This window comes from Salmo salar, chromosome 14, assembly GCF_965601325.2.
Source record: "Salmo salar chromosome 14, fSalSal1, whole genome shotgun sequence".
Taxonomy (NCBI): Eukaryota; Metazoa; Chordata; class Actinopteri; order Salmoniformes; family Salmonidae; genus Salmo; species Salmo salar.
The window spans coordinates 13125464-13133770 of record NC_138304.1 but is presented as its reverse complement, the minus strand read 5'-3'; positions in this window follow the sequence as shown (position 1 = coordinate 13133770).

Sequence of the window (8307 nt, the reverse complement as noted above, 5' to 3'; positions counted from 1 at the left end):
GGCAGTACGCCCAACCGGCCTCACAACCACAGACCACGTGTAACCACGCCAGCCCAGGACCTCCACATCTGGCTTCTTCATCTGCTGGATCGTCTGAGGGGGCATGGGGTGTTGAGGACTATTTCTGTCTGCAATAAAGCCCTTTTGTTGGGAAAACTCATTCTGATTGGCTGGACCTGTCTCCCCAGTGGGTGGGCCTATGCCCTCCCAGGCTCACCCATGGCTGCGCCCCTGCCCAGCCATGTGAAATCCATAGATTAGGGCCTAATTTATTTATTTAAATTGACTGATTTTCCTATATGAACTGTAATTCAGCAAAATCTTTGAAATTGTTGCGTTTACATTTTTGTTCAGTATAGTTTGTCTATGGCTGCGTTACAGGTAGACTCGGCTATATGACATAGATGCAGGAAGTGAACAGCATAGTGGGTCGATTTCTGCAACAGCTAAGTTGAGGCTCAACTTCTCAGCTGTTTTGGTCCCATGCACAGACGTCTTGCATCTCACTCATCTCAATAGCTGCGATGCTACTCGTGGCAATTTCGCTGTCTACATTTAACACAGGCAGCCCTATTCTTATGCCCAATTATTGGATAACTATCTGATTGGTCAAAATACCAATTAGTGCAGCATTTCTAAAACTCGGTCCTCAGGACCCTAAGGTGCACAAGTTTTGGTTTTAGCCCTAACACTACACAGCTGATTGTAATTATCAAATTTGAATGATTAGTTGATTATTTGCATCAGCTGTGTAGTGCTAGGGCAAACAGCAAGGACCGTGTTAGGGAAACCCTGAATTAGCGGCAAAAGGATCGTTATTAGGCTGCCTATGTAAACGCAGCTATTGATGGAAAGATTGCTGTAATCCTTTAACTAGGGGCTTAATTCAATCCGTAGAGCTGAAGATTTGCGCTACTCTGCATTCAATAATATCTATTGAAATACTTTCCAACTGAAAAAAAAAGTCCACAGTTAAAGATGGGTGTTTGTGCATGAAATTTTCCACATAAAACAAAAATGACTACAAGTCCCCAACTACTTGATATCTAATGGCTCTTTCACACTCAAGCAAAACAGGTATTCTGTATTAGTTTAGGATAAGCAAAGTGGAGATGTTGTTTCCTACCTTCACCACCTGGGGGAGGCCCGTCAGGAAGTCCAGGACCCAATTGCACAGGGCGGGGTTGAGACCAGGGCCTTATTAAGCTTAATGATAAGCTTGGAGGGTACGATGGTGTTGAATGCTGAGCTGTAGTCAATGAACAGCATTCTTACATAGGTATTCCTCTTGTCCAGATGGGATAGGGCAGTGTGATGGTGATTGCATCGTCTGTGGACCTATTTGGGAGATAAACAAATTGAAGTGTGTCTAGAGTGACAGGTAAGGTGGAGGTGATATGATCCTTGACTAGTCTCACAAAGCACTTCATGATGACAGAAGTGAGTGTTATGGGGCGATAGACATTTAGTTCAGTTACCTTTGCATTCTTGGGTACAGGGACAATGGTGGCCATTTTGAAGCATGTGGGGACAGCAGACTGGGATAGGGAGAGATTGAAAAGCAAGCAAGACGTCGGTGTCCGTGACGTGGCTGGTTTTCCTTTTGTAGTCCGTGATTGTGTGTAGACCCTGCCACATACGTCTCGTGTCTGAGTCGTTGACTTACGACGCCACTTTGTCTCTATACGGACATTTTGCTTGTTTGATTGCCTTGCAGAGGGAATAACTACACTGTTTGTATTCAGCCATATTCCCAGTCACCTTTCCATGGTTAAATGCGGTGGTTCACTCTTTCAATTTTGCGCGAATGCCGCCATCTATCCACAGTTTCTGGTTAGGGTAGGTTTTAATAGTCACAGTGGGTACAACATCTCCTATACACTTCCTTATAAACTCACTCACAGAATCAGCGTATACGTCAACATTATTCTCTGAGGCTACCCGGAACATATCCCGGTCCGTGTGATCAAAACAGTCTTGAAGCGTGGATTCTGATTGGTCAGACCAGCGTTGAATAGTCCTGAGCACGGGTACTTCCTGTTTGAGTTTCTGCCTATAGGAAGGGAGGAGCAAAATGGAGTCATGGTCACATTTTCCAAAAGGAGGGCGGGGGAGGGCCTTGTATGCATTGCGGAAGTTAGAGTAGCAGTGATCCAGTGTTTTTCCAACACGAGTGCTACAGTCAATATGCTGATAGAATTTAGGTAGCCTTGTTCTCAAAATTGCTTTGTTAAAATCCACAGCTACAATAAATGCAGCCTCAGGATATATGGTTTCCAGTTTGCATAAAGTCCAATGAAGTTCCTTGAGGGCCGTCGTGGTATCGGCTTGAGGGGGGATATACACGGCTGTGACAATAACCCAAGAGAATTCCCTTGGGAGATAATATGGCCGGCATTTGATTGTGAGGAATTCTAGGTCAGGTGAGCAAATAATAACACTTAAGATTTTCAGGGCTAACAATTTAAGAGACAATAAAGAGAAAAAAAATGAAATACTGCAAATATTCCTAAAGACTATAAGCGAGAATGCCCTCTCTTTCAGTGCCATATTTTCAGGCTTTGTAGTTGTGTTGTGACAAGGTAGGGTTGGTATACAGAAGATAGCCCTATTTGGTAAAAGACCAAGTCCATATCCTGGCAAGAACAGCTCAAATAAGCAAAGAGAAATGACAGTCCATCATTACATTAAGACATGAAGGTCAGTCAATCCGGAAAATTTCAAAAACTTTGAAAGTTTCTTCAAGTGGAGTTGCAAAAACCATCAAGCGCTATGATGAAACTGGCTCTCATGAGTACCGCCACAGGAAAGGAGTTACCTCTGCTGCAGAGGATAAGTTCATTAGAGTTACCAGCCTCAGAAATCGGCAATTAACTGCACCTGTCTGCAGCCCAAATAAATGCTTCACAGAGCTCAGGTAACAGACACATCTCAACATCAACTGTTCAGAGGAGACTGCATAAATCAGGCCTTCGTGGTCAAATTGCTGCAAAGAAACCACTACTAAAGGACACCAAATAAGAAAAACAGTGCGCGGTCACAGCCCGGGACGTTACATCCCAGCTCCCCGCAAGTGCCGTGCTAGAGTGGGCATCCAGCCAGGAAGGAGTATGCCTGCGCAGCACATCTGGCCACCAGTGCATCTCCTAGGCCCAGGCTACCCTGCGCCTGCTCTACGCACGGCAGCCATCAGTCCTCAGCACAGCCCTGTTCGCCCTGTGCCAGCACTCCGCCCGTGCAGGGCTACAGTTACAACCCAGCCAGGACGGGTTGTGCAGGCTGTGCGCTCCAGACCTCCAGTACATCTTCGAGATCCGGTCTATCCTGTGCCTTCTCCCAGAGCCAGGCCTCCTGCATGTTTCCCCAGTCTGGTGAGTCCTGTGCCTGCGCCCAGAGCCAAGCCTACTGCAAGTCCCACCAGTCCGGAGCCGCCCGCCAGTCCGGAGCCGCCAGAGCCGCCCGCCAGTCCGGAGCCGCCAGAGTCGCCCGCCAGTCCGGCGCAGCAAGAGTCGCCCGCCAGTCCGGCGCAGCCAGAGTCGCCCGCCAGTCCGGCGCAGCCAGAGTCGCCCGCCAGTCCGGCGCAGCCAGAGTCGCCCGCCAGTCCGGCGCAGCCAGAGTCGCCCGCCAGTCCGGCGCAGCCAGAGTCGCCCGCCAGTCCGGCGCTCCCAGAGTCGCCCTCCAGTCCGGAGCTCCCAGAGTCGCCCTCCAGTCCGGGACCCGCTGCGAGGGTCCTCAGTCCGGGGTCGGCGGCGAGGGACCCCGCTTTAGAGGCGCCACCAAAGTGGGGTGAGCCAGTGGTGGAGTGGGGTCTGCGTCCCGCCCCTGAGCCGCCACCGCGAATAGATGCGCACCCGGACCCTCCCCTATAGGTTTAGGTTTTGCAGCCGGAGTCCGCACCTTTGGGGGGGTACTGTCACACCCTGACCTTAGAGTTCCTTTTTATGTCTCTATTTTGGTTTGGTCAGGGCGTGAGTTGTGGTGGGCATTCTATGTTCCCTATCTATGTTTTGTATTTCTGTGTTTTGGCCTGGTATGGCTCTCAATCAGGGACAGCTGTACATCGTTGTCGCTGATTGGGAGCCATACTTAGGTAGCCCTTTTTCGACCTGTCTGGTGTGGGAAGTTGTTTTTGCATTGCTGTGAGAAGCCTGCAAAACTGTTTGTTTATTGTGTTGCTTCTTGTTTTGGTTTTTGCTGGTTCACCGTTTATATTAAAGTATGATGAACCCAACCCACGCTGCGCCTTGGTCTCATTCCAACAACGGATGTTACACTGTCAAGCTGATTGAGTTCGAACAACAGACTGGAAGCTTCAAAAGGAGGGTGGTGCTTGGAATCATTGTTCTTCCTCTTACCTGCAAGGAAACACGTGCCGTCATCAATGCTTTGCAGAGCTTGCTCAGAAATGGCAGCAGGCAGGTGTGAGTACATCTGCACGCACAGTGAGGCAAAGACTTTTGGAGGATGGCCTGGTGTCAAAAAGGGCAGCAAAGAAGCGACTTCTCTCCAGGAAAAACATCAGGGAGAGACTAATATTTTGCAAAAGGTACAGGGATTGGACTGCTGAGGACTGGGGTAAAGTCATTTTCTCTGATGAATCCCCTTTCCGATTGTTTGGGGCAATCGAAGACAAGGTGAGCGCTACCATCAGTCCTGTGTCATGCCAACAGTAAAGCATCATAAGACCATTCATGTGTGGGGTTGCTTCTCAGCCAAGGGAGTGGGATCACTCACAATTTTGCCTAAGAACACAGCCATGAATAATGAATAAGAATGGTACCAACACATTCTCCGAGAGCAACTTCTCCCAACCATCCAGGAACAGTTTGGTGACGAACAATACCTTTTCCAGCATGATGGAGCACCTTGCCATAAGGCAAAAGTGATAACTAAGTGGCTTGGGGAACAAAACATTGATATTTTGGGTCCATGGCCAGGAAACTCCCCAGATCTTAGTCCCATTGAGAACTTGTGGTCAATCCTCAAGAGGCGGGTGGACAAACAAAACCCCACAAATTCTGACAAATTCCAAGCATTGATTATGCAAGAATGGGCTGCCATCAGTCAGGATGTGGCCCAGAAGTTAATTGACAGCATGCCAGGGTGGATTGCAGAGGTCTTGAAAAAGAAGGGTCAACACTGCAAACATTGACTCTTTGCATCAACTTCATGTAATTGTCAATAAAAGCCTTTGACACTTATGAAATGCTTGTAATTATACTTCAGTATTCCATAGTAACACCTGACAAAAATATCTAAAGACACTGAAGCAGCAAACTTTGTGAAAATGAATATTTGTGTCATTCTCAAAACTTTTGGCCACGACTGTACACTAAGTTGACTGTGCCTTTAAACAGCTTTGGAAAATTCAAGAAAATGATGTCATGGCTTTAGAAGCTTCTGATAGGCTAATTGACATAATTTGAGTCAATTGGAGGTGTACCTGTAGATGTATTTCAAGGCCTACCTTCAAACTCAGTGCCTCTTTGCTTGACATCATGGGAAAATCAAAAGAAATCAGCCAAGACCTCAGAAAAAAACAATTGTAGAATTGTAGTCTGGGTCATCCTTGGGAGCAATTTCCAAATGCCTGAAGGTACCACGTTCATCTGTACAAACAATAGTACGCAAGTATAAACACCATGGGACCACGCAGCCATCATACCGCCCAGGAAAGAGACGTGTTCTGTCTCCTAGAGATGAACATATATTGGTGCGAAAAGTGCAAATCAATCCCAGAACAACGGCAAAGGACCTTGTGAAGATGCTGGAGGAAACAGGTACAAAAGTATCTATATCCACAGTAAAACGAGTCCTATATCGACATAACCTGAAAGGCCGCTCAGCAAGGAAGAAGCCACTGCTTCAAAACCGCCATAAAAAAGCCAGACTACGGTTTGCAACTACACATGGGGACAGAGATCGTACTTTTTGGAGAAATGTACTCTGGTCTGATGAAAAAAAAATAGAACTGTTTGGCCATAATGACTATCGTTCTGTTTGGAGGAAAAAGGGGGATGTTTGCAAGCCGAAGAACACCATCCCAAACGTGAAGCACGGGGGTGGCAGCATCATATTGTGGGGGTGCTTTGCTGCAGGAGGGACTGGTGTACTTCACAAAATAGATGGCATCATGAGGCAGGAAAATGATGTGGATATATTGAAGCCACATCTCAAGACATCAGTCAGGAAGGTAAAGCTTGGTCGCAAATGGGACTTCCAAGTGGACAATGACCCCAAGCATATTTCCAAAGTTGTGACAAAATGGCTTAAGGACAACAAATCCAAGGTATTGGAGTGGCCATCACAAAGCCCTGACCTCAATTCCATAGAAAATTTGTGGGCAGAACTGAAAAAGCGTGTTCAAGCATGGAGGCTTACAAACCTGACTCAGTTACACCAACTCTGTCAGGAGGAATGGGACAAAATTCACCCAACTTATTGTGGGAAGCTTGTGGAAGGCTACCCGAAACGTTTGACCCAAGTTTAACAATTTAAAGGCAATGCTACCAAATACTAATTGAGTGTATGTAAACTTCTGACCCACTGGGAATGTGATGAAAGAAATAAAAGCTGAAATGAATCATTCTCGCTACTATTATTCTGACATTTCACATTCTTAAAATAAAGTGGTGATCATAGCTGACCTAAGACAGGGAATATTGACTATGATTAAATGTCAGGAATTGTGAAAAACTGAGTTTAAATGTAGTTGGCTAAGGTGTATGTAAACGTCCGACTTCAACTGTACCTCACAATGCAGCACCGACGCAAGCCTCAGCAACATGTTTTGACCCTTTTCCCCAAATAATAACCCGACTGCAAGGAACCTCTGAACCTCTTACCTCTTTGTCAGGTACTGTGGTTGTGGACATTTCTCTCCCATTTTCCCCCGCCCCCCATATGCATTGAGGGGCAATAGTGTCGTTTCTGTCGTGGGCAATGGCCAGGCTGGGTGGTCATGGCTTGACTGGTCATGTTTTGAGCCATGGCTCGACTGCTGATGTCTGGTGCCATGAATTGACTGCTCATGTCTGGTGCCATGGTTCGACTGCTCATGTCTGGTGCCAGAACAAGACTATGACAAGTCCCAGATGAGGCTTTCATGATGCCCAGCTACTGAAGCGGAGCCTTGATATCCAGTACTCAGGCAGCTGCTCCGTCCAATGACTCTTTGTCTGTGATGGTCTTCCCTGTCTTTGGAAGGCTCCACTTATGAGTCTGATGATGAGCCAGGATCATACAGGTCGTAGAGCTCAGCCCTGGAGAAAACAACAAGTATTTCACGATTTTCAGGTCTCCACATTTCTACAGTATATGGTACCACTTTTAAGGAGGCCTTACACTAGAACTAGGCCGTGTCTTCAATAGCTATTTAACATACCAAGCGATTTTCCAAACAAGTCTAAATCACATTTTGCAGGAAATCCTCTGCTTGATACATTTAGAATGGGTACATCAAAAGCAAAAGTGAATATGTTACTTTTCTGAGTTGCTTGTTTACTGAGAGTTGTAAGTTGCTGGGCTTACAGTCGAATGTCTTGTGTGGTGGGTATAACCATGGGTTGTTTCTGTGTGGAATAAAATGCGCTTTGTTTATTGAAGTGATTAACAATAACACATTGTAGGCAATCATTAAGTAATCGGGTTTCCTGTCCATATCAGACAGGTATTGCCAATGTATTGCCAATATTGGACCAAAGCTATGTAGACCTACCTCCACTTTTCTGGGTTGGTGTGATGCTGTACTCGAATAAAGAAATTATATTAGCCAAGTGAATCCTCTCAAACACAATACATCATTTTTTTATTTTACCTTTATTTTTTTTACCTTTATAAAAATATAGGACAAAACACACATCACGACAAGAGAGACAACAATACATGGTAGCAGGTCAACATAGCATGGCAGCAACACATGACAACACAGCATGGTAGCAACACAACATGACAACAACATGGTAGCAGCACAACATGGCAGCAAGTAACATGGTAGCAGCACAAAACAGGGTACAAACATTCTTGGGCACAGACAACAGCACAAAGGGCAAGTAGGTAGAGACAACAATACATCTCGCAAAGCAGCCACAACTGTCAGTAAGAGTGTCCATAATTGAGTCTTTGAATGAAGAGATTGAGATAACTGTCCAGTTTGTATGTTTGTTGCAGCTCATTCCAGTCGCTAGCTGCAGCGAACTGAAAAGAGGAGTGACCCAGGGATGCGTGTGCTTTTGGGACCTTTTACAGAATGTGACTGGCAGAACTGGTGTTGTATGTGGAGGATGAGGGCTGCAGTAGATATCTGAG